At 36.7% G+C, this 25,996-nt stretch overlaps 1 long non-coding RNA gene across 2 annotated transcripts; it reads right to left on the minus strand.

Moving 5' to 3' along the window:
* Positions 1 to 16,389: 16,389 nt before the first annotated feature.
* LOC110880956 lies at positions 16,390 to 25,636 on the minus strand. Of its 2 annotated transcripts, XR_004875065.1 has the most exons (5): positions 25,505 to 25,636; positions 24,634 to 24,721; positions 22,176 to 23,097; positions 18,507 to 18,594; positions 16,390 to 16,546 (listed from the first exon to the last, which is right to left on the minus strand). It is a non-coding gene; the product is annotated as an uncharacterized LOC110880956 (long non-coding RNA). The 2 variants fall into 2 exon arrangements; XR_004875064.1 differs by having other exon boundaries at positions 16,390 to 18,594.
* Between the last annotated feature and the right edge of the window lie 360 nt (positions 25,637 to 25,996).

The raw sequence follows: 25,996 nt of genomic DNA on the forward strand, positions 1-25,996 counted from the left end.
ATTGCAAGAAGCTAAAAGATGCAACCTGTTATGGTTGTAACGAGAAGGGGCATATCAAGACCAACTGCCCTAGGAATCAGAAGAAGCCAAGAGAACAAACGCATGAGTCTTTAGGATGAACGCCCAGGAGATGGTGCAGTATGATAAATATATAACAGGTACCTTCCTTATCAAGCAGTAATGCAGAAATTAGTTACTACTGGCACATATAATTCTATAATGAATCATAATTGTTGAGAACTGTTGTCTCCGCCTGTTTAGGACTCCGATCATTTATTACGAGATGGAAATTTGTCGTTGATACTTAAGAAAACGCTCCAACAAATCCTAGATTTATGATTATATCTATTAGGAATCACTCTTTTCTGATATCCTTATGGCAAGCTTTAGAGCTATCCAAAATTCATCAATATAATAAAGACAAATGTGACGTTTCGATCCTCTGTCAAAAAGATGATGAATTAGGCCCAAACCTTAAAAATGCCATTGATGGTCTTTCGTGACCTAGGCTAAACATAATGAATATATATTAAATAACATTCATTGAGAATGTTAGTACTATATTAGCCTATATGGTCTATAAATACCATGGTTAGTATATATTAAGGCCATCAGGATAAAGAATAACAGTAGTTGGATTGTAGCTAAGAAATTATTTTATTGGTGTTAGGGACCAATATCGAAAATGGCAAACTCAGATGAGACAGCCGTCGATCGTATTATGAATGATGTGACACATGCAGATGATGCTACGATTGTGAGCCTTAAAATTTCCGAAGGCGTTCTTCAAACTATGATAGACGCAGCTGTTGGAAAAGCTGTGAAGAAAGCTATGAAAAAGTTCAAGGAGCCCCAGGCTACTCGCTCCCAATTTTATCTAGGAGCACATTTCCTTACTCATAAGGAGGACCTTGTTCATACCTCAAATGCAAAAGATAAGCTAAAAAGGAAAAGGGAGGAAAATAACTCCCAGAGCTCTATAAAGAAGAACAAACAAAAGTCCAACCAGAAACCAGTATGCAAAACCTGCAAGAAACACCATTATGGAAAGTGCAGGTTCGAACCAAGGTCCCAATCACAACCAAGGGTTTGTGGGATCTGCAAATCATGGGAACATAAAATGATGGACTGCGAGGGCATAGAGAATGCAGTCTGCTTCGGCTGTAATGAGAAAGGCCACATCAAGACCACGTGCCCTAAATATGTCAAAGGAAATGCGGCTAAAGAAGGAAAGCCTAAAAATGAAAGCGCCTAAATACCTGAGCTAGTTCATAAATAATGGCCTCAGGTACATTCCCTAATTTCTATCAGAAATTTAAATACTAAGAGTTTTTTTTTCAAATATCAATAAATCCTTCATAAGCGATAGGTATAGCAAGCTTTAAAGAAAACGTCTCATAAGAACCCTATATATTAAACATAAGGTAAAACCTACGGGTAGAAAATTCACAGGAACTATTCCTTCTACTCCTGTCAGAAATCTTCAATCATAATATCCTAATGTACCCTCTCTCCAGATAAAGTATAACATCCTATAAAATTCATATCCCTTTGGTCTCCATTGATTTCAAATACCAAGTGGTATGACGAAAGCGCCATATGAGGATTCGTGTATCTTAATATGTTCCATAGATTGCTACCATGCCTGATCAGTATGGGGGTTTAATGCATGGGACCACAAGGATATTCAAATAAGCACATGGTACCAAAGTCAACCAGTAGTATTCAAAGAGGATATCTAGAAAGTGGAAAATTTTCTTTTCAAGTAAGTGTCTTTGATTAAATTTGTGGACTCGTACATGAGTCACTCATTTGACACAAGAAAGGATGGATGAACTGGAGCCTGGGATTCGGAAAATCTCTGTAACCTCCTTGTATCTTGATTATCTTCTCCTAAAGACTACCCTGTTCACCTCCCGAGAGGCAAGTAGAGTTAAGATTAACATCCCGCCTAGGGTTAGAGTATGGTAAGGACTCCACGCTAATTATGGAATAACCAAAGACCTGATTGAGTAAATTTTAAGATAAGGGATTCATATAGCCTAACTCAATATTCGGTGAATTCGATACAGTTAATTATGAAAGACGGTTCATTTTGCTTATGCATTTTTACCGCAACCCTAATCAGGCAATGATTTAGAATTCCCATCAGCTACTCAGGATCGTCGAGTTATCCAACTAGCTATAAGGATTAGCTATCCCTTAAGAATAAGTTCTAAGAAATGGTTGGAATAACCCTCCCACCTTAAGATAAACTTTCTATAATAATTGATATATAAGCATCAAGGCTGCTCCTTTGAAGACCTTGTATAGATGGAATATTAAACGTCCATTGATAGGACAATAGATTGGTAAGTCCAATCATCAGGATCTGAAAGTTGTATTAGGAACGACCAATAAGATCACGCAAATTCATAATCATCTGTAAGATGCCAGTATTCGGCAGAAAATTTAAGAATTAATTCATGTTAAGGAATAGGGTTCAACAAGAGATATCACACAGGAAGGGTGTGCCAAATTGTTAAGTTATCGGGCAAGTTAAGCTCCGAGTATATAGAATCATTCGAAGGAAATCGAATGTATCAAAATCAAATAGCTTACGAGCTGAGATCTAATTAAGGGGCTTGGTGGAATGCGCAATGTAATCCACACTAATGATTTAGCGACGTGTCACCAATGAATCGAAAAACACTATCACATAATGATATGCAGGACTGTGATAGTATGAGCAACCTATTTTGATTCGCGATTGACAGGATTAGGAGCTCCAAAAAGGTACATGTGCCTATTATAAAGGTTAATTGTAGTGCCTTAGAGGTTCAAAGGTACTGGGGAAGATTAAGCCCAATATAAGATAGAAATTTCTTCCTTTACATTAAAAAATCTCGAGGTCGAGATTTATTTTAAGGGGGTGAGGATGTAACACCTCGAAAATTCGCGTCCTATAATGTGTTGACACGTGTCATATGTATGAACGTGTGAAAGAATATTCTGAAAGGACTAAAGTTGACAATCATGAAAGGTATGTGAATATACGTATTCTTAATGTCAACAGTGAACAAATATAACGTACATTAACCCTACATGGTGCTCATACCTTCAAACGAATAAATCATGGATCATACGAAGCTAAAAGTGAGAGATTACAAACTACAGGGGCTAAATGTGTCAACATGTTTAAGTTATACCTCTGAGTGACCTTTTGACAAACCCGAAGCTTTGTAACGGTTAATTATGCTCCCTAGAATGCACGATTAAAGTTTCATAAAGTTTCGTTATCGTATGAGAAAGTTATGATAAAATTCGTGTACGAGGGGTTAAAGCGTAAACGTTGAAAGTTAGGACTTTTCGGGTAACAATTAAGTTAACCGGGGACTTAACAAAGTGGGTATATATTTTAAAGCCCTTATGGATCAATTATGAGGGTTCATAATGCAAGAAACAAGTGCCTAATCGAATTTTGAAGAGCCAAGGATTAAATCGCAAAAGATCTAAAATATGGATTCTGTGCAGAAGGGGCCTAGCGCGACGCGAGGGGGGCCTAGCGTCACGCGAGGGGTGCCCAGCTCCGAATTAAATGGGTTGTTGCCTGCTGAGTGCAATCTGCTCGATTCTCATCCGATTTTCCACATTTCTCTTGACCCCTAGACACCCGCTAAGCACTAGGAACATGTGTTGATCAATTGTGGTGGCTTGTAGACTCATGTGTCAAAGATTTGTGGTGATTAATTCACTATAAAAGGCCATGATATGCAACATTTGTTCTTCACACCTTCCTCTTGCAATCTGATCATTCCTGGAGCTCCAAGACACTCTCAAGTGATCACTAATCAAGCTTAGGACCTTTGTAAGTTGTTAGTCCTTCTTTAATTATGTTTAGCTTAGTTATTTAGCTAAAAGTCAAACCATCGTAATTACGGTTTGACTTCGAGATTAGTCAACAATGGCTCAGTCATATCTCGAATCGAAAGTAGTTATAAGTTGGTATTTATGTGGGTAATAAACCCTTAAAAGGGTTCCCCCTGATCACCACTCTAACTAGTCCGAATGTCGAGTCAAACGTGCTTAGAAAAAGTCAACAAAGATGCTATTTTGCGATTTCATGCATAATCTGTAATGTAGATAATATGTAACCTGATTAAACACTCATAAAACATGATAATAAGTATATTAACTAGTCTAAGCTTGTTTGATCCGACCATTTGATGTTTTGACTCGGTTCGGAACCGAAAGTCGCAAAAGTTTGACTTTTACATTGACTTCAGTTCTGACCCGTTAAAGTTTGATATAGATATGCCTTAGGACTCTCTTAGGACCAGGTTACATGATGGTATAACCCTCTGTGACCGGTTCGTTGTTTGTCCGAGTCTTGCACACCTTTCCGTTAAATGCTTAAAAGTTGACATGTGAAAGAATCATAACCTTAGTTACTGATTTCTAAGCATGTCCCTAAAATTTCATGTCAATCCGAGGTCCAGAATAGGAGTTATGCTAAATAGCGCAAATTGCGAAACTTTAGTAATTTTTTTTTTTGGTAAAAGAGGACAGCACCTCTGGTAAATTTTATTAAAAATAAAATATATACATCTCAGCAAGGGGACCTATCAAAAAGACCATACATACCAAGCCCCTCACTAAACAAACAACCTACTCTAAAACAGACAAAACAAAAAACAAACTACCAAAAGAACCCACCTATCTATTAGTTACATATCAAAAAATATCAAAAGACATGGCTTCCAATCCAGCATCCTTCCAACAGCAACCTCTTCGAATAGTACCCTTTAGCAACCAAGACAGCTTCAAATCTAAGTTCTTTTCAAAATCCATTCCCCAAAACCCATGTGCCGAATAACCCAAATTCAAAACACCTCTAAAAAATACCCCATTTCCATAGTATTCCATACCAGACTTTATAACAATCAACAAACAATTAACCCTGATCCCGTGCCCAACCCATAGGACCACACTGCCCAACCACGAAACCACCCCTTCTAAAAATGCAAAAACTCTTAAAAATTGCAGCACCCAACCCCAATAGAATCTTCTAGCCCATCCAATAGCAAACTTCACATAACCCAACCCAATATCATATATCAGAAACACCTTTTTAAACCCAAATAACCAGCACCATCCCACTCCAAAACCATCAAACAGCCCCAACCCAAGCTGCAACCGACCCTTTCCCATCCTGCTAAACAGACTCACCAGACTCAAAAGGAAAGCAAGAAAAGGTTCCAGAAAAAAAACTATTCAGTATATGTATCCAGGTTTGATTACCACTGCATTGGTCTATAAAATATAAACAAAAACAAGGGGAGGATAATAATGTCCTAAACCCAGTGGTAATCTGCTTCCTTATAACTCCCAGGTTATTGCATCCCCGAAGCATAGAAAAACCTAATCCACCAACAATAACCGCAGATGTGACCAGAATGGTTAAAACACCCTTTAGACTAGCCACAAAAACATAAAAAAGGCTCAAATCTCCTATGAAACAGAAACATAAAAGAGAATAAAAAATACAAACAGATCTAAAAGGTAAGGGTTTAAGTAAGATGACTACCCAGGCTGAAAACATACCTCTTATATCTCCTGATTTCCAATCAATACCCCAAAAAACCCCACCCAAAAATGAACTCAGACTCAAATGACTCAACACAAAACCAAGAAACAGTTTAGAAAAAAACCATATAACCCCAACTGCCCAGGTTTGACTGTTACTGCAAAGTACTACAAAATGACAAAAAAGAAAAAAGGAAGAAGTCAATGACCTACCAGCAGCAACAGCCTCCATCCTTATAACTCCCAATCTAGAGCATCCCCTTAGCTCAAAAAACCTACAACCCCTCACCATAATCGCAGAAATAGACCATAGTTCATAATGAACATTCGGACTATGGGAAACACACGCACCCTGAACCCAGTACAAGGAAATACCAAAGAAAAAAGAGAACAAAGGAAGCCCACAAGGCCAGATTACTACCCACGTATAATATAGTCTCCTTATTACTGCAATTCCCAACCCTCCAAAGTCCCCAAATACAGCCCAAAGCCCTGATAACAAACCAAACCCAACCCCAGCCCAAACCCAATTACTGCACCACCTATTAATTCCTGTCATCATTCCCACCATTCCAAACTTTAAAATTCCAAACATCTGCAGCCTCCTTCACCCCACAACTCTCTCTAAACCTTAGCCCCATAAGCCTCAATCTGACCTCTTCAACAATCCTCTCCAAGAGCTGTTTAGGTGATCTGCTATTTTCCCTAAACAGCCTCCCATTTCTCTCCTGCCAGATGAAATACACAGTAGCAGCAACCACCAGCCTTCGAATAACATCCCAAACTGATTTACCAACCCTTTTCTCCTCTATATACACCACAAACTCCTGCCAGGTTATTGGAGCATCTACCATTCTCGCTTGAACTTTAACTTTCTTCCAAATAGCTTTGGTGTATTCACAGTTAAAAAACAAATGGCCATGACTATCTGGACACCTTCTGCAAAAAACACATTTTAGCTCTCCCTCCCAACCCCAATTTAGCAACCTGTCCTGTGTAAGCAACTTACATCTAAGTGCTAACCAAACAATAAAAGCATGCTTTGGTATACACTGGCTGAACCAAACAAACTTACACCACTTCACCTCTTCCCCACCGAAACATAGCGTATTATACACCTGTTTAACAGAAAAATCAACCAACTTCCCATCCTTACCTTTCCACTTGACAATATCAGCCCTAACACTACTAAAACTCCCATTATCATTGGATATCAACCAAGGATATTTACTATGCCACTTTTCAGGAACCATCCAGCCATTGGAGCCATAAATTTCAGCAACTTTCGTGTTCTGATCAAACCCAGCACCTCTGATATCCCTCCTATCAATAAAATGTCCCAAAATACCCTTCCCATGCCATAAATCATGCCAAGCAAAGGTATTTGAACCACTACCCACTTTTACAACAAAATTATCTCTCACAAGTCTCCTATTTTGCAACAAGTGACCCCAACTCCAAGAATCAGATCTATTTTCCCCAACTTCCCAAAAACTTCTACCAGATAACTTATAGGCTTTAACCCAGCATACCCATAACGACTCCTTATTAGATAATAGATTCCACATATGCTTTGTCATTAAAGCCAAATTTTGATGCTTTAAAGACAAGATGTTTAACCCCCCACAAGCTTTCGGCATACAAACCTCTTCCCATTTAACCCTAGCCAGCCCCCTACTCCCATCATAATGATTCCATAAAAAACCCCTAATCAATCTCTCAATATCCTCAGCCACATTACAAGGCAAAATAAACAAAGATAACCAATAAATTGTCAGAGATGATAAAACAGACTTTATTAGCTGTACTTTCCCAGCATAAGACAAGAATTTAACCTTCCAATCAGAAATCCTGTTTTTCACCTAGTCAATAAGAACTCTGCAATCATTCTGGTATAATCTTTTGGAAGATAAGGGAATACCTAGATATTTCATAGGGAACTGCCCAACTCTAAAAGGCAAATCAGTAAGAATCTCCTTCCTCAGCTCCTCCTTAACATTGCCAAAAAAGACTTCACTTTTTTGCATATTCGGAACCAGACCTGATACCCTACTAAACTCATCAACAGCTGATTTAATAACCCCAATCGTATCTTTATTCGGCCCACAAAAAATTAATAAATCATCAGCAAAACAAAGATGAGTCAAACCAATTTTCTCACATCTCCAATGAAAACTAAAACTGCCACACTCTCCAATTCTTCTCTTTATAATCAGATTAAGTACTTCCATAACCAAAGTAAACAAATAAGGGGACATCGGGTCCCCTTGTCTTAACCCCCTCTCTCCTTTGAAAAAACCATAAAATTCACCATTCAAAGCCACCGAATAAGAAATAGAAGACATACAGCTCATAACCCATCCGATAAATTTCTTATGAAAACTAAACCAAATCAAACAATTCTCCAAGAAACCATGATCAACAGAATCATAGGCTTTTTGCAGGTCAATCTTTAAGGCCACCCTCGGACATCCCCCTTTCCAATCATACCCCTTAACCAATTCTTGCGAAAGAAGAATATTATCACTAATTAACCTCCCCGGGATAAAAGCACTCTGATTTTGAGACACAAGTTTATCCAGATAACCCTTCAACCTGTTACAAATGACCTTACTTATACACTTATAAAGGACATTACAACAGGCTATAGGTCTGAATTCTGAAACAGACTTAGGAGCCTTCACTTTAGGAACCATGGATAACACTGTTGCATTAACTTCTTTTAACAGCTTCCCATTTTCAAAAAATTCCAACACAGCATCTGTCACATCCTTGCCCACAATATCCCAAGCTTCTTTAAAAAATTTAGCACTATAACCATCCGGTCCAGGAGCTTTCTCATCACTTATCTGAAACATAGCCTCCTTAACTTCTTCTTTAGAAATGTTTAAAACCATAGCCAAAGCTTGATTATCATCCAATCTATTCAAAAACAAAGATTCAGGCTCCCTGACAGGTTCAACCTTAGATTTCTTACCCATAATACCAGTAAAAAATTTTACAAAAGCATCCCCCACAGCTTTTCCTTCATACACCTTACCCTCCAAATCCGCAATTTGACCCACATGATTCCTAGTTTCTCTATGCTTAACTGCCTGGTGGAAAAACTTAGTGTTCTGATCACCAACTTTCAACCAGTGGACTCTAGACTTCTGCTTCAACATATATTCCTGATCCATCACAGCCTCTTTAAACGCTTTTACATACACCACTTCTTCAAATCTTAAATCTTCCTCATTAGGATGCTTCTCCATCTCAGATTGAACCCTTTCCACTTCTAACTTTAAACATTCAACTTTCTCATTCAAATTACCCTGCTGCCTATTAAGTTTCCTCAGCGGCTTCTTCAAATCTTTTAACTTAGAAACCACCCTGAACATGTTATACCCCAAATAGCTTCTATCCCAAACCTCCTTCACAATAGGTTTAAACTCAGCCTTACAAGCCAAATAATTCCAAAACTTAAAAGGTTTCGGACTAAACTTTTTGCCACCAGGAAAAATGAGGATGGCAGGAGAGTGGTCAGACGTGTAAAAAGGCAAAAATTTAGAACAACCAGACGGAAATTCACTCATAAACTTCATATTACCCATAACTCTATCAAGTTTCTCCATAATACCATCACTACTACCTGGTTTCTGATTCCAAGTAAAGTGAAAACCCGTTTTCATAATATCCATAATATTCGTTTCCGCAACACATTCTTTAAATTCCTCCATGCCATAATTAACCCCCTTATGAACAATATTCTTCTCACTATGATGCAATATAGCATTAAAATCCCCCATAGCAACCCAAGGAATATCCTGAACTCTCTTACCAAAATCAATAAGCTCTCTCCATAAAGGCCTTCTTTGAGCAACATAAGGATAACCATAAACAAAAGAACACAAAAACCCTTACCCTGCTGCACACTCTTAATCTCACAGTGAATAACCTGATCCTTAACCTCCAAAATATTAACATCGGCCCTTTTAGGATCCCATCCCACCACAATTCTAACCCAGTTCGGACATACCTCAGCATTACTAACCCATTTCCATCTGCTGTTAATTTTGGCAGCCATTTCCAGAACTTTGTCTTGCCTAATATGCGTTTCAACCAACCCACACACACTAATGTTATTATCCTTCACAATCTTCCTAATAAGACAATGCCTACCCACATCACAAAGACCTCTCACATTCCAAACCAACACCTGATTACTCATTGAGACATCAGCACCTCACAAGGGCTGTCCAAAACTTGGACATTCCCAGAATTATCCTCCTTCATATCACACGCCATTTCATCATTTTCAGATTCCACCTCAACCTCATTAACCACCTTGTCAAACATAAGAATATCCCATTGTTCTTGGAAAAGTTTCTTTTGACCCATATTCCATTTCCTCATAATATCACTAGGAGGAAGAGATTTCTTAGAAATATAATACGCCACAACATTAAATTGTTCAGCAGTCAACTTGAAATAACCACTGTCCGTATTGATTTTAGTCTTCAGTTTAATCAGGTGAACCTCCTTGATAATAACCTCCTCCTGCATAGACTTATCCTCCATAGACTGATCTACCATATTCTCAACTATCCCTTTATTAACTTCCACATCCCCTGAAGACTCCCTACCTGCATCAGACAACTCCATTCCAGCATCCTCCTTTAAAACATCAAATCTATTGGAAACATTCACAACCCCAATATCTTTAATTCCCCCTTGCTTACAAGTCTTCACATTCTGCTGTTTTACCCTATATTCCACCTTATTAGGCTTATTACCAGAAACCCTATTCAACCCTACCCCCACCTCCTTAATAACTTTCCCATTAGCATCCTTCGTACCAGACGGACCACCCTTATCATTCCCAGCCCAGAAGACCCCCATCTACCATTCTGATTAACACCACCCCCACCATTCCCTCTAAAAGGCTTAACATTACCTTGCCCATAATTTCCCTGAAAACCATTCCCCTTCTGCATTCTGTTACCCCTTCCCATAACCTGAAAATCATCCAAATTATTCCCCGAAACCGGAAACCCCTTACCATCTGCAGCTTTAATATCCTCAACCAATTTCTTGGCCTTCCTTTGCACTTCTTCCTCAGAAAGAACTCTCTTAGGACAAACTAACAAGTCATGCCCAAATACCTTACAGTCTTTGCATTTCTTAACTTTCAGTTGATAGACCACTTTAACCAACTTAGTCTCCCCAGAAACCCCATCATCTTTCGGATACAAAGCTTTAACATATTCTGGCAACTCTGAATCCGCACTAACCTCAACCAAAACTCTAGCAAACCCTAGAGGACCCTCAACCATCGCACACCTCTCAGAAGTAACCCTATCAAACAAAATAGGCTTCCCTATGCAACTCAACATGCAACATATACTTTCAGTATTCCAAAGTTCCAACGGAAGGTTAGGAATAGTAACCCATAAAGGAATAACACTTGGCTCAGTTTTCTCCAGACAAAGCCCAGCCTCCCATCTTTTCAAACATAAAGGAATGTCATTCACAAGCCATGGGCCCTTTTCCATAGCATTCACCATCCCTATTTCATTCCTAAATTTAAAGAAAAACACTCCACTATTATTAGTAGAGATATTCAATAAGCCAAACCTCTTCCACATTCTCATCAAATGGAACCTAACCATCCCTATAGACAAGTCTTTCCCCACAAAATAACCATACAAATAAGCACTGTACACAACCTTACCTTCAGCTATCTTCTCAGGTTTAATAACAGCAACCTTCTCCCCATTATCTAAAACCTTCGGAGGATAATAACACACTTTCTCTGCTATCACAGACTTAGTAACCCCTACAGACCCAGCATAAGTCTTCTTCTCCTTCTCTTTATCAATCCCTTTATCCACCCCTCTTACAGCAGTAAACACCACATTATCTTTTAAGCTTACCGAGTTCAGAAGAGATTTAGCAGCTGGTTTCAAATTATTCAACAAGGCCATGTCACTTTCAGAAATACAATAAGGCTTTAATTCATCAGTCTTCTCCTGAATCAATTTTTTCATCGACACTCTATTCGACTTCTTCCCATCCTTCAGTTCACTAACCCTTTTCACCCCTTTATCAGCATCATTCAACCCAGAGAAAACGGGGATCTCAGACTTTAACTTCCCGTCACTAGAACCCGGACTGAATTTAAGATCCAGAACAGAGGTTGCAAACTTAAACTGCTGCCCCTGATTAGAATTCATGTTACTTCTCCCACTTCTCTTAATGACTTCCTTATCAATACCAATCCTCTTATTCATATGCAGATCAGAAGCTAATTCACAAGCAGTAGCACCATCTGGCAATACTTCACTATACCTCTCATCACTACACTTCACAGGCTTCTTAAAACATTTGTCTGTACCCCATAACACTTTACAAGTTTTGACCTGAACTCCCTCGTTCTTAACAGACCTCTTCTTCCTTTTATTCAGCAAAACAAATTTGGCATTATTATTTAATTCAAAGGCATTCACATCAACTTCTAACTGAGGAAACTTCAAAACAAGTCTACCATCCCTACTATCCCCAGACTCAGATTGAATCCCACACAACTGCACAACCCCAGCTAAAATCTCTTGAACAGACCCAAATAACCCAGATACCTTTTCAAAATCACAACCTCGAAGTTCCTTCCCTTCCACATAGAGCATAACAGAGAAATCAACCCCGAACCCCTCTAAATCAGATTCTGATTTGAATGGGACCCTCAGATCAGAACAACCTAACTCTAGCTTCTCTTTAAACATGCGAAACACCCAATTCTCCCCCAGCATACCCTTAAGAAATAACAAATCAACCTCAGATAGAACAATCCAATAGGCAATACCTGACTCAGAGAATTGAAAACCACGGGAAACCTTAGATACCACCGTCGGCACAACAACCACCTCTCCCATACTCAGATCCTCCAATTCCTTCACCTTATTCTCATTCGAAACCACCGAAGCCGCCGCAGAGCATTCCGAAGAGAGCAGACCCTCAGATCCAGTAATACCACCTCCCAATCCCAAATCAGGAGGGATATCAGGAGGAACCCTAGACGAAACCATAGATTCCATAGAGAAATCAAAGAAACAGAAGAAGAATAAAAACGAGGAAGGATGCAGGAACAAGAACGAGACGCTAAAACCCTAGAATCGCCAAAATCGCCCAGACAGGAGAGAATAGGGTTTTATGAATTGAAAACTTTAGTAATTAAATAGCGCAATTAGCATAACGCCTATCTAAACCCGGATTTAGACACCAAACCTTTTACTCACTGATGTAAAATAATATTTTGGGATTTTTAAAGATTTTTTAATTATTTTTAACCTGCTCATAACCTGCGGTTATGGCAACGGTTCGGTAAATACCGAATATACCCTTTTCGGCCATAACTTAAGTTCTACAAGGTCTTTTGACCCGATTCCAGTTGCTACTGATTTTAAATAATAATAAAATTATTTTAAACTTTATAAACTGTTCGGGAAACTCAGATTTCCTGTAGAACTCAGAAACCTCTTTTATAATCTTTAAAAAGACCGAAATACCCTTACGGGGCATATTATGAACTTAAACTCGTTACAGGCATTATGGAAGGTATCCTACTAATACCACAACCTCTTTAAAGTATATTGACTTAGGAAAACAGTGTAGGACTCTAACGGATACCCGTTGCGCCTTTTGCGCGCACGGTTCGGCTTATGTAACTAGTTTACATAAATTAGCCGAAACGGGTCAAACCATATTGTTTTGACCCCAAAATCCAGAGTATGAATATTATACCCATAGTAAACGAGTCTCTGAACTTGTCAAGTTTAAATCACATTCTATCCGGTCTTCGCCTAATAGTGCGTCTGAACCGTATAATTCTTTAAGACTAACCGGTCTAAGCTTAGGCTTAATTAAAGACCCGTTAGCATTCTAATCGGTTATTTATACCATCGTTCCAGACTAGAGCCTTCCGGTAAATTGTACCTACGCTTACTTAAGTGAATACGGCTGAGTTATTATTCTTGCTATTTAAGACAGGAGCTAGCTCAGGTAAATACTCTTAACTTATTTTCCCAATACGGGCTTGGGATACGGTATAATGATACCGCTTGGTCGGGTATTGAATATTTAATCGGATTGTGATTAAATTATTGAGGTAACCCGGTTTGATCTGTATTGTTTGAAATAAAAGCCTTTAGGGGTTAATAACCATGTCCCGGATATCCTTGACATCATTGTATTATAAAATAGCCACGTCTTAAGCACGGGGTGTAGGCATACACCTGACAGTTGTTTAAGTAATAACGGTATCTCACACTCTTGTGGGCCTATACTTGTGGCGTGTCTGTTAATCTTGACTCGGTTTCTACATCGGGCCCTGAACGTACAACGAACATGTAAATCTGTATACAGGATTATAACTATAATTGTCTCAAGTTATAAAAGATTAATTTTGCCTCTGTGCATTTTAATCAAAGTGTCAAAATAATTTGTGCCTGGTGCATCTAAATCAATTTTTCCTAAACCCTTTTCAAATGAGTCAGTTGAGTGTATTTACCAGTGAAAACTGACGTATTTTCAAAAGTCTAAGTGACAGGTACAAGTACGTAATAGGCTGGAAGCTGCTCAGGACGTTAATAAGGAATCTTGCAAGTTCTAGGCGTTTAAAGTCTGTAGAACAATGTTATAGATCCGCCTGTGGATCCCTACTTTCCGTTGTAATACTTGGATATTACTTTTTTTCGGATTGTAAAACATATATATATCTTTTGCTTCCGCTGTGCATTTAAATATTGTGTGGTTGACTATACTGTTGCCAACTACGTCACGGTAATCTCCCACCGGGCCCACCGGTGATACACGTGGAAATTCGGGGTGTGACAACTAAGTCTAAACCCGGAGAGAAAACACGGAGTGAAATGTCTGAGGCTTTAACAGAGAGCAAACCCAGATAACAACCTGAAGTAGAACACAAACAAAAACTCCACGCTACACTGTTAAGGAATTAAACTCAGACCACTCTACTCAATGCTAAAATACGGACTTGTTGAACTTTATAAGAAACTCGGATCAAAAGAAAACCTAAAACTCGGATCACTTGATATATAAACTAGGACATTTTTTTAAAAGAAAACAAAAACTCGGACACCTTAAACTAAACTCAATTTAAAAACTCGGACACCTTAAAACAAACTCGGACTACAATGAACCTCTTTTTTTTAAAACTCGGACCCACAAAGGTTATGGAATCTCGGACACAATACTGATGAACAAACAAACTCAAAACTCGGACCTCTCAAGTTCTAAAACTTGGACCTACAAGAAATGGATTCAAAACTCGGACTTAATTTGAAACTAGGAGACTCTACTAAAACTCGGACCTAATGAAGGTTCTAAAACTCTGACCTAAAAGTTTATTAAGAAACTCGGATTACCTAAATCCTTAGAAAACTCGGACAAGCTCGGACCTTGACTAACACTTGGGCACTCAAAAAGATTTAAAAATCCGGACACAATGAACTGGACAAACTCGGATCACAAGAATCAAAAGTAAAACTCGGACATCAAAAGATTTTTAAATCTTGGACTCAGTAACCAGTCTCCGGACTATCTCCCCAGTGTGACTTCACACTGGTTCACCAATCCCCCAGAAACACAAACACAAAACTTAAAATGCGGACAATCCTTCCAAAGATCAAACTAGGAATCTTTTCCAACCTTTAACACACTGAATGAAGAAAAACCAAAACCTCTGTAAAACCCAGATGAAGATCAACACTAAGAATCTCTACACTACTCAAAATCCATCACCAAATCACTAGAAATGAATGAGGAATCAAGAATAAATCACAAAAACTCAATGAACACTCACTAAACCCTATCAAAGTTTGAACTTTTCTCACAAAAACCTTCAAACTAAGAAACACCTACAGTAGTATGAGCACACTGCTCTGATACCACTTGTAATGCCTCCTAATCCAAGATCTCACTCAGCTAATGCAACCAACAGGTGTGCGGAATCCACCTGATGATCAACCACTGTAGATGAAACACTAGAATGAAAAGATTTGTGAGAGAAATCAAGAATACACAGAGTATTCTTGATGAGGAAGATGAATGACGTCACACACAGTAGCCGCCAGACAAAACACACACACAATAATTAGGGTTAGAAAGGTGCACAGAATTTCACACAGAATCGCCGTCTTGTCTATTCCACATAAAGCTATATATACAAGACAAACCACGGACTCCAAGACATACTAGAAGCCCGGACAACCACCACACTACCTAAAACCCTGACTTTTGCCTAAACACAAACCCCTGACAAAAGTCTAGACCAAAACTTGGACAAAATGTCCAAGGATAAACCTTGGACTAAGTTTCAAGACAAAAACTTGGACAAATTGTCCAAGGATAAACCTTGGACTAAGTTTCAAGACATATACAATAAAGACCCTAACAACTGGAAGGCATGCACTTATCACCCAAAGTGTATTAACACGTTCTAAATTTTGCGAGTTAACATGTCGTAGCGTGCATGTGAGGTTCAACGTTTTTGCTCTATATTTTTCATATTTGACAGACCCGTCGCAACGCGACCATTTTTTCCCTTTCAAAAACTTCCCCGCAACGGGCGGGTCCTAGATCGACAAAGTTATTATTTTGTACGTTTTAAGTTTCTGTTTACCCCGCAACGGGCGGGTCCTAGATCGACTAAGTTATTATTTTGTACGTTTTACGTTTCTGTAACACCCTTGCTATTATTCTAGGATTTACGTATAATTTACGAAAATAAACATGTGATTAAGAGCACATATACATTAAAAAATACGGATTTATTTAAAACTTTTACAATTTAAAGTTTAGAACAACATAATGTAGTTTAGTTTGTCGTTTAAAAATTTCAACAAAACAACGTGCGAAAGCTTCTTCTTCATGTGTTCGGTTCTTTCTCATCGCTTGATCTTCATCCGGTACTCCTGATATTCACCTGTGATCAAAACCAACTTAAAAGTTAGTTTTGATATCTTAAATAATAGTATACTCAAGTTCTACTATCGAAAAATCAAAAACAAAATAAAATTTCGAAATTTAGTCTGTCGCGCCACGCGACAGACTCCGCTTGATCTTTCGCATGCCGCGAGCACCCTCACGTGTCGCGCCAGGATTACTGCTCCCTATCGCGTACCGCGGGGGAGATGATTTTCCAGCAGTTTTGTTGCTGAAACCTGCATTTTTTTCAGCTATGGTTTTAATCGTAAAATGATCTTTAAAGTGTCATAACTTTTTATCTACTTATCCGTTTTACCTGATTCTTTTTCCTATACGCTCGAAATTTGATTCTCCATCGCATGGAGTTTAAATCCGACATTCGAACTAATAAAATTATGGATTTTTAAGCATTCGGCTTATTATTCAAAATCAACATTTTGACCCGTTTTTATTTAAAACCACCAAAACTTATTTCTAATTAATCATAAATCATATACCAGAGTATTTAACTCAAAATCTTTATTTCGGATTCATGACTTTTGTGAATTACGCGGCCAATATCTAAGTTATGCGCGTAATCCGTTTTGACCCGTTTAGAGGATTTTTGTGCGTCTAAGCATCAAATCCGCTCTTCTTCTTTTTTTTTCACACCTCGAATTTCCAAATTTAAATACCTACTTATTTTCCACCACAACTATTTTTGTGGTGGTTTTAACTTAAGAAAACTCGAAATCCCAAATTTACCCTTCGTTTAGTCACTTTACGCTAATGACCCCTTTTTAGGCATTTGACTCACAAAAGACTTATGTCTAAAATGTATAAAACTTACCAAACATTATTTATGTTGTTAAACAACTTCTGGCCAAATATCAGGTCAAAACTCGATAGTTAAGACATCGAAATAATTTCTGCAAGTAACAGAACTGTTGCTGTCAACAACTAATTTATTGACAAAACATCCGCAAAAACCTCGTCGAACAACTTTAAAAAAATCTATAAAAATTACTAACCATCCTTTATGTTGTAAACCAACTTCTGGTCAAATATCGTGTCAAAACTCGATGGTTAAGACCTCGAAATAATTTCTGCAAGTAGCGGAACTGTTGCTGTTAACAACTAATTTATTGACAAAACATCCGCGAAAACCTCGTCAGACAACTTTATAAAAAATCTATAAAAATTACTAAACATCCTTTATGTTGTAAACCAACTTCTGGTCAATTATCGTGTCAAAACTCGATGGTTAAGACCTCGAAATAAGTTCTGCAAGTAGCGGAACTGTTGCTGTCAACAACTAATTTATTGACAAAAGATCCGCAAAAACCTCGTCAGACAACTTTATAAAAATCTATAAAAATTACTAAACATCCTTTATGTTGTAAACCAACTTCTGGTCAATTATCGTGTCAAAACTCGATGGTTAAGACCTCGAAATAAGTTCTGCAAGTAGCGGAACTGTTGCTGTCAACAACTAATTTATTGACAAAACATCCGCAAAGACCTCGTCAGAGAACTTTATAAAAATCTATAAAAATTACTAAACATCCTTTATGTTGTAAACCAACTTCTGGTCAATTATCGCGTCAAAACTCGATGGTTAAGACCTCGAAATAAGTTCTGCAAGTAGTGGAACTGTTGCTGTCAACAACTAATTTATTGACAAAACATCCGCGAAAACCTCGTCAAACAACTTTATAAAAATCTATAAAAATTAGTAAACATCCTTTATGTTGTTAACCAAATTCTGGTCAAATATTGTGTCAAACTCGTGACTAATTTACTAATTTACTATTTTACCCCCTTTTTTTACAACCATTATGGATTTTATCACTTTCACTTGTTCTGACTCATTTTGTTCGCGTCGGAACATCAAATTCAATTACGGATTTTTCTCCATTCATTTTCAATTCACATACTAAGTATTCTATAAAATAAAAGGGTTGTAAGTAGTTACTTACCTTGCATCCGGTTATACACTTTTCCGTGTACTCAATCCGTTTGACCCGCTTCTTTCCCAAGCCTCCATGTAGCTCGTTAAGCGTCAAACTATCGTCATCATTTACAAGGTGGTTAAATTAGTCATTAACAATCACGACTATTCCACCTTACTTATTTTCTATCAAATTTATCATTCGATCTTATTAATGGTCAGTTTGACTTTCACAAGTCAATTGTTCCTTTTTAATGTACGAAATACACAATTGAGTTCAACGAACTCACTTAAGCATTTATTCGACTATTCAATAGTCGCTATTTTTAGGTAACTAATTTAACTACATTCATCAACATAGTTTACATACATCATCTAATCATCTAATTATATAAAACTTGTTCTTTTGTTACGCAAATTCTACGGGTTCCATCTATAGGTGAAACCCGTTTCATCATATCATTAGGTATTCATTCGGTTACCTATCCAAATCAAGTTCTACATTCAACTAATTGATATCATGGCTTCAAACATTCATGTTCATGAAAAATTTACCATTTTCATTACAACGTTCCAAAAACCCATCTCAATTATGTATGATCAAATACTCAAACTTGGAATTTGTTTAAGTATCTCGCATCAACTATCGAATATGATGATTTCTAGCATAAACATATCATCATCTTCCTTATTTAGTCAAAACCCACTTAGCACATACAAGAGTAATCATCGAATCCTTAGTTTTATCACTAATTCTTCTAGTTTTCAACTTGGGTTTTGCTTCTAAGCCTGAATTCAACACAATATCACCCATACATTCAACATCCATTTTCGAATTTTGATTGTGAGTGTTCATCATAGATCTCAAAACATCACCAAATTACAAAATTTGACATACCTTACGATCCTCTTGACTTGGTGATCGTTTATACGTGTTCATGCACCTGATTCGGGCTAGATTTGACCTTCAATTTGATGCTTTTGTTGAAATTAGGGTTAGGCCCCTTTTGTTTCTCCGCCGGTCGATCGTACTAGAACTGGTGTATGTGTTTTAATTTTTTTTCTTTTATAAATGTTTTAGTTAAAACATTTTCCTATTTGCCCACCTTTAGTCCCTCATGTTTTATTTTGATATTAAGTAGGCCACAACCTACTTATTTCTAGTAACATTCCCTCTTATCAACTAGGTTAATTATTCCTAGTTAACTTGATGGGTTTGGGAAGTCATAACCCGTTTTGTTTTAAGTCCCGTTAATTCGGGCCTTTTACATACTTTGTTTTCTCAAAGTATTTATCCTTCTGTTAATTAATATCAAGTTTATTTATTTCAATCCTAATATTTACCAGGTTAATAACAGTATTTTACCCGTCATTACTATTAACGTGGTTTGATTACCAAACCCGTTTTTTTTTTGGGTGTTACAAGTCTACCCCCCTTAAAGAGGTTTCGTCCCCGAAACCTTATTTATGTAATTCATTGGTTCAATCAAACGAACTAAGTTTCGTTTTTAATGGCACCCGTTTCTTTTGATCAAAAGTTCTTATTTATATTGACGCGTACGTCTTTCATGCGTAAGTTCTCGTGGGCCATTACTTTCATCGTGTATCCGTTTTCTTTATTGATTACTTATCTTGGCGGTTAGACTTATTAGTCACCGGTTACCTTATATTCCATCGCTCGAGTATATCCATTTTGCCTTCTCGAGGCTTACAAACTTTTATTATTCCTCGTGCTTTAGCTCACACTACACTGTGATGCGTTTTATATTATCCTTTCGTTATTATTTTACGTGGGGAGTCATAACCAGTCCCCTCGCTTTACACTATTGACCCGTAGGTTCCTTCACTTACCCTTGTAGGTTATTTTATTAGATCCTCACCTTTTTAAGGTGAGACCCTAGAGTTTATTATTTTTTTTTTTATTTTTTTTTTGTATTTGTGAACCGAGGGTCATTCTGGTCCCGTAGACCTTAACACTTCTTATAGTCCCAAAGGTTGTGACGACCTCGTAAGTTTGTCTTTTACTCATGTCATTCTAAAATATTCTTTTGGTATCGACGTACCCTTTTTAGGTTTAGAATTCATTCATTTTCATTCCTCGAGTTCTATGGATCTTTACCGTAGTCTAAGGCTACATTTGTTTTCTTTCGGACTAACCTTCCGACTTTATGACTCCTTACGTCGTTTACATGTCGGTTTGTTCTTACACTTACCGTTTCTCGGTCCATACTTATACTTCTTTACAACCCATTACCCGGGTTCTTTTATCTTGATGTTTTTAGCTTTCCGGTTTCACCCGTTTGCGTTTTCCTACTATATTAAGCGTTATTCCTTAATTGACTCGTTTGACTCATTTTGGGTGAATTTTCATCACTTATAAATGTCAAACTTCGTTCTTTATTTGACCCGTTCAACTTTAAAATAGTTGAACGTAATTATCAAAATTTATGTTTGCGAAAATTCTTGTCATCTTTTAGTCATAACTCTCGTTCCGAGTCTTTTGACTTTCAATCCGCGTTCCCGTCTCTTGGTTTACGCGTTCGCTCAAAATCCTACCCATCCACCGGGTATCTTTACCGAAGTCATCATCAAGTAACCATTCTCATATGGTTTTAGACGTCATTTTAATTTTTTTGGTCGTATTAGTGAAATCCATCGCTTTTATTAAATTAAGTCCTTTATATATATATATATATATATAGGGGAAGGTTCAAATGAAAACCACTAGTTAACGCGAAAACTCGAAAACTAATTAAAAAAAGCCAAAAAAACATGCAAAAAAATTTTTTTTTTAAAAATTTTTTTTTTCAATCAAATTTTCGCAGGTTTTTTTATTAAAAAAAAAAAATTTTCAAAAAAAAAAAAAAAAAAAAAAAAAATTTTGTGTAGTGCACATGTGTAATACTGCACATGTGTCTGTGTACTACACATGTGTATTATTACACATGTGCACTACACAAATTTTTTTTTTTTTTTTTTTTTTTTGAAAAAAAGTTTTTTTTATATATAAAAACTAGCGATTTTTATTAAAAAAATTGAAAAAAAAAAAAAAAAAATTTTTTGTGTGTTTTTTAGGCTTTTTTTAGTTAGTTTTCGAGTTTTCGCGTTAAAAGTGGTTTTCATTTGAACCATCCCCTATATATATATATATATATATATATATATTATTTAATTCATTTGACTTGTCCGTGTGAATTTCATCACCTGTGACAGTAAAACTTGTATCTTTATGCCTTAGCATTCCTATTATTTGGTTTGTAATTTCATTTACTTTAATCTTTGTCCCTTCTCTCGGCTCGTTATTCTAACGTAATACGCTTCCGTCATCTGACTTGCGTTTACATTTACTATCAAACGTCTTACTTATTTGATTCATTTGGGTACCTTTTTAATTCGCCCCATTCAACTCGTCCTTACTACATCGGATGTAAGTATGTCCATCATAAAAAGTTCATGGTACCACGTGTTCACTACTTACTTGGCCAGAGTAAGCGATCAACACCCGATATACATGACCTTTTATAATTTTCATATTACACCCCATGTAAGTAACGCCTCTATTTAGCTTTCTTGGAAATAATATACTGGATAGGTATTCAATTCAGGTTTTTCAAGCTTTTAATTTACATATGCAACAATCATTCTCTACATGTTTGTTGCATATTGCTATTTGTGCAATTAAATCTAAAATGTGCACCTGGTAATGCTTGGCCTAACGGGCTTCTCTTGCCGTTAACCTTGTTCGCTATCGCTACGCGATTTAGGTTCTTGACGAGTATGCTCTGCTTGTCATACCTCGGACCGTTCCTCCGTCATACCCGCAATTTATTCAATTCTCGTCATCTTCAGATGCGAGTGTCCTTCAATTAAAACATTTACAAAAGTTAGTAATTTCGACATTAATAAACGCCTGTATAGTAATACAAGGCTTTTTATTGTACGTGTCAACGCACGTGTTTTCGTTAACTGTACCAATCATTTTCATTGGGGTAACGTGTATTACATGATAACCCTATGTGTTGTTCACAACACTTTAATCATACTAAACCATTAACATACATGTACTTACCGGATTTGCGATCAAGCCTCGAACCGAACACTTTATTCTTTTAACCGTGAGCTCTGATTACCAACTTGTAACACCCTTGCTATTATTTTACGATTTACGTATAATTTACGAAAATAAACATGTGATTAAGAGCACATATACATTAAAAAATACGGATTTATTTAAAACTTTTACAATTTAAAGTTTAGAACAACATAATGTAGTTTAGTTTGTCGTTTAAAAATTTCGACAAAATAACGTGCGGAAGCTTCTTCTTCATGTGTTCGGTTCTTTCTCATCGCTTGATCTTCATCCGGTACTCCTGATATTCACCTGTGATCAAAACCAACTTAAAAGTTAGTTTTGATATCTTAAATAATAGTATAATCAAGTTCTAGTATCGAACAATCAAAAACAAAATAAAATTTCGAAATTTAGTCTGTCGTGCCACGCGACAGACTCCGCTTGATCTTTCGCGTGCCGCCAGCACCCTCACGTGTCGTGCCAGGATTACTGCTCCCTATCGCGTGCTGCGGGGAAGATGATTTTCCAGCAGTTTTGTTGCTGAAACCTGCATTTTTTTCAGCTATGGTTTTAATCGTAAAACGATCTTTAAAGTGTCATAACTTTTTATCTACTTATCCGTTTTACCTGATTCTTTTTCCTATACGCTCGAAATTTGATTCTCCATCGCATGGAGTTTAAATCCGACATTCGAACTAATAAAATTATGGATTTTTAAGCATTCAGCTTATTATTCAAAATCAACATTTTGACCCGTTTTTATTTAAAACCACCAAAACTTATTTCTAATTAATCATAAATCATATACCAAAGTATTTAACTCAAAATCTTTATTTCGGATTCATGACTTTTGTGAATTACGCGGCCAATATCTAAGTTATGCGCGTAATCCGTTTTGACCCGTTTAGAGGATTTTTGTGCGTCTAAGCATCAAATCCGCTTTTCTTCTTTTTTTTCACACCTCGTATTTCCAAATTTAAATACCTACTTATTTTCCACCACAACTATTTTTGTGGTGGTTTTAACTTATGAAAACTCGAAATCCCAAATTTACCCTTCGTTTAGTCACTTTACGCTAATGACCCCTTTTTAGGCATTTGACTCACAGAAGACTTATGTCTAAAATGTATAAAACTTACCAAACATTATTTATGTTGTTAAACAACTTCTGGCCAAATATCAGGTCAAAACTCGATAGTTAAGACATCGAAATAATTTCTGCAAGTAACGGAACTGTTGCTGTCAACAACTAATTTATTGACAAAACATTCGCGAAAACCTCGTTGAACAACTTTAAAAAAATCTATAAAAATTACTAACCATCCTTTATGTTGTAAACCAACTTCGGGTCAAATATCGTATCAAAACTCGATGGTTAAGACCTCGAAATAATTTCTGCAAGTAGCGGAACTGTTGCTGTCAACAACTAATTTATTGACAAAACATCCGCGAAAACCTTGTCAGTCAACTTTATAAAAATCTATAAAAATTACTAAACATCCTTTTTGTTGTAAACCAACTTCTGGTCAATTATCACGTCAAAACTCGATGGTTAAGACCTCGAAATAAGTTCTGCAAGTAGCGGAACGGTTGCTGTCAACAACTAATTTATTGACAAAACATCCGCAAAAACCTCGTCAGACAACTTTATAAAAATCTATAAAAATTACTAAACAACTTTTATGTTGTAAACCAACTTCTGGTCAATTATCGCGTCAAAACTCGATGGTTAAGACCTCGAAATAAGTTCTGCAAGTAGCGGAACTGCTGCTGTCAACAACTAATTTATTGAAAAAACATCCGCGAAAACCTCGTCAAACAACTTTATAAAAATCTATAAAAATTACTAAACATCCTTTATGTTGTAAACCAAATTCTGGTCAAATATTGTGTCAAAACTCGTGACTAATTTACTATTTTACCCCCTTTTTTTACAACCATTATGGATTTTATCACTTTCACTTGTTCTGACTCATATTATTCGCGTCGGAACATCAAATTCAATTACGGATTTTTCTCCATTCATTTTCAATTCACATACTAAGTATTCTATAAAATAAAAGGGTTGTAAGTAGTTACTTACCTTGCATCCGGTTATACACTTTTCCGCGTACTCAATCCGTTTGACCCGCTTCTTTCCCAAGCCTCCATGTAGCTCGTTAAGCGTCAAACTATCGTCATCATTTACAAGGTGGTTAAATTAGTCATTAACAATCACGACTATTCCACCTTACTTATTTTCTATCATATTTATCATTCAATCTTATTAATGGTCAGTTTGACTTTCACAAGTCAATTGTTCCTTTTTAATGTACGAAATACATAATTGAGTTCAACAAACTCACTTAAGCATTTATTCGACTATTCAATAGTCGCTATTTTTAGGTAACTAATTTAACTACATTCATCAACATAGTTTACATACATCATCTAATCATCTAATTATATAAAACTCGTTCTTTTATTACGCAAATTCTACGGGTTCCATCTATAGGTGAAACCCGTTTCATCATATCATTAGGTATTCATTCGGTTACCTATCCAAATCAAGTTCTACATTCAACTAATTGATATCATGGCTTCAAACATTCATGTTCATGAAAAATTTACCATTTTCATTACAACTCTTCCAAAAACCCATCTCAATTATGTATGATCAAATACTCAAACTTGGAATTTGTTTAAGTATCTCGCATCAACTATCGAATATGATGATTTCTAGCATAAACATATCATCATCTTCCTTATTTAGTCAAAACCCACTTAGCACATACAAGAGTAATCATCGAATCCTTAGTTTTATCACTAATTCTTCTAGTTTTCAACTAGGGTTTTGCTTCTAAGCCTGAATTCAACACAATATCACCCATACATTCAACATCCATTTTCGAATTTTGATTGTGAGTGTTCATCATAGATTTCAAAACATCACCAAATTACAAAATTTGACATACCTTACGATCCTCTTGACTTGGTGATCGTTTATACGTGTTCATGCACCTGATTCGGGCTAGATTTGTCCTTCAATTTGGTGCTTTTGTTGAAATTAGGGTTAGACCCCCTTTTGTTTCTCCATTGGTCGATCGTACTAGAACTGGTGTATGTGTTTTAATTTTTTTTTCTTTTATAAATGTTTTAGTTAAATCATTTTCCTATTTACCCACCTTTAGTCCCTCATGTTTTGTTTTGATATTAAGTAGGCCACAACCTACTTATTTCTAGTAACATTCCCTCTTATTAACTTGATGGGTTTGGGAAGTCATAACCCGTTTTGTTTTAAGTCCCGTTAATTCGGGCCTTATACATACTTTGTTTTCTCAAAGTATTTATCCTTCTGTTAATTAATATCAAGTTTATTTATTTCAATCCTAATATTTACCGGGTTAATTTTTACCACTAACGGTATTTTACCCGTCATTACTATTAACGTGGTTTGATTACCAAAC

The sequence above is a fragment of the Helianthus annuus genome, chromosome 12 (assembly GCF_002127325.2).
Source record: "Helianthus annuus cultivar XRQ/B chromosome 12, HanXRQr2.0-SUNRISE, whole genome shotgun sequence".
NCBI lineage: Eukaryota > Viridiplantae > Streptophyta > Magnoliopsida > Asterales > Asteraceae > Helianthus > Helianthus annuus.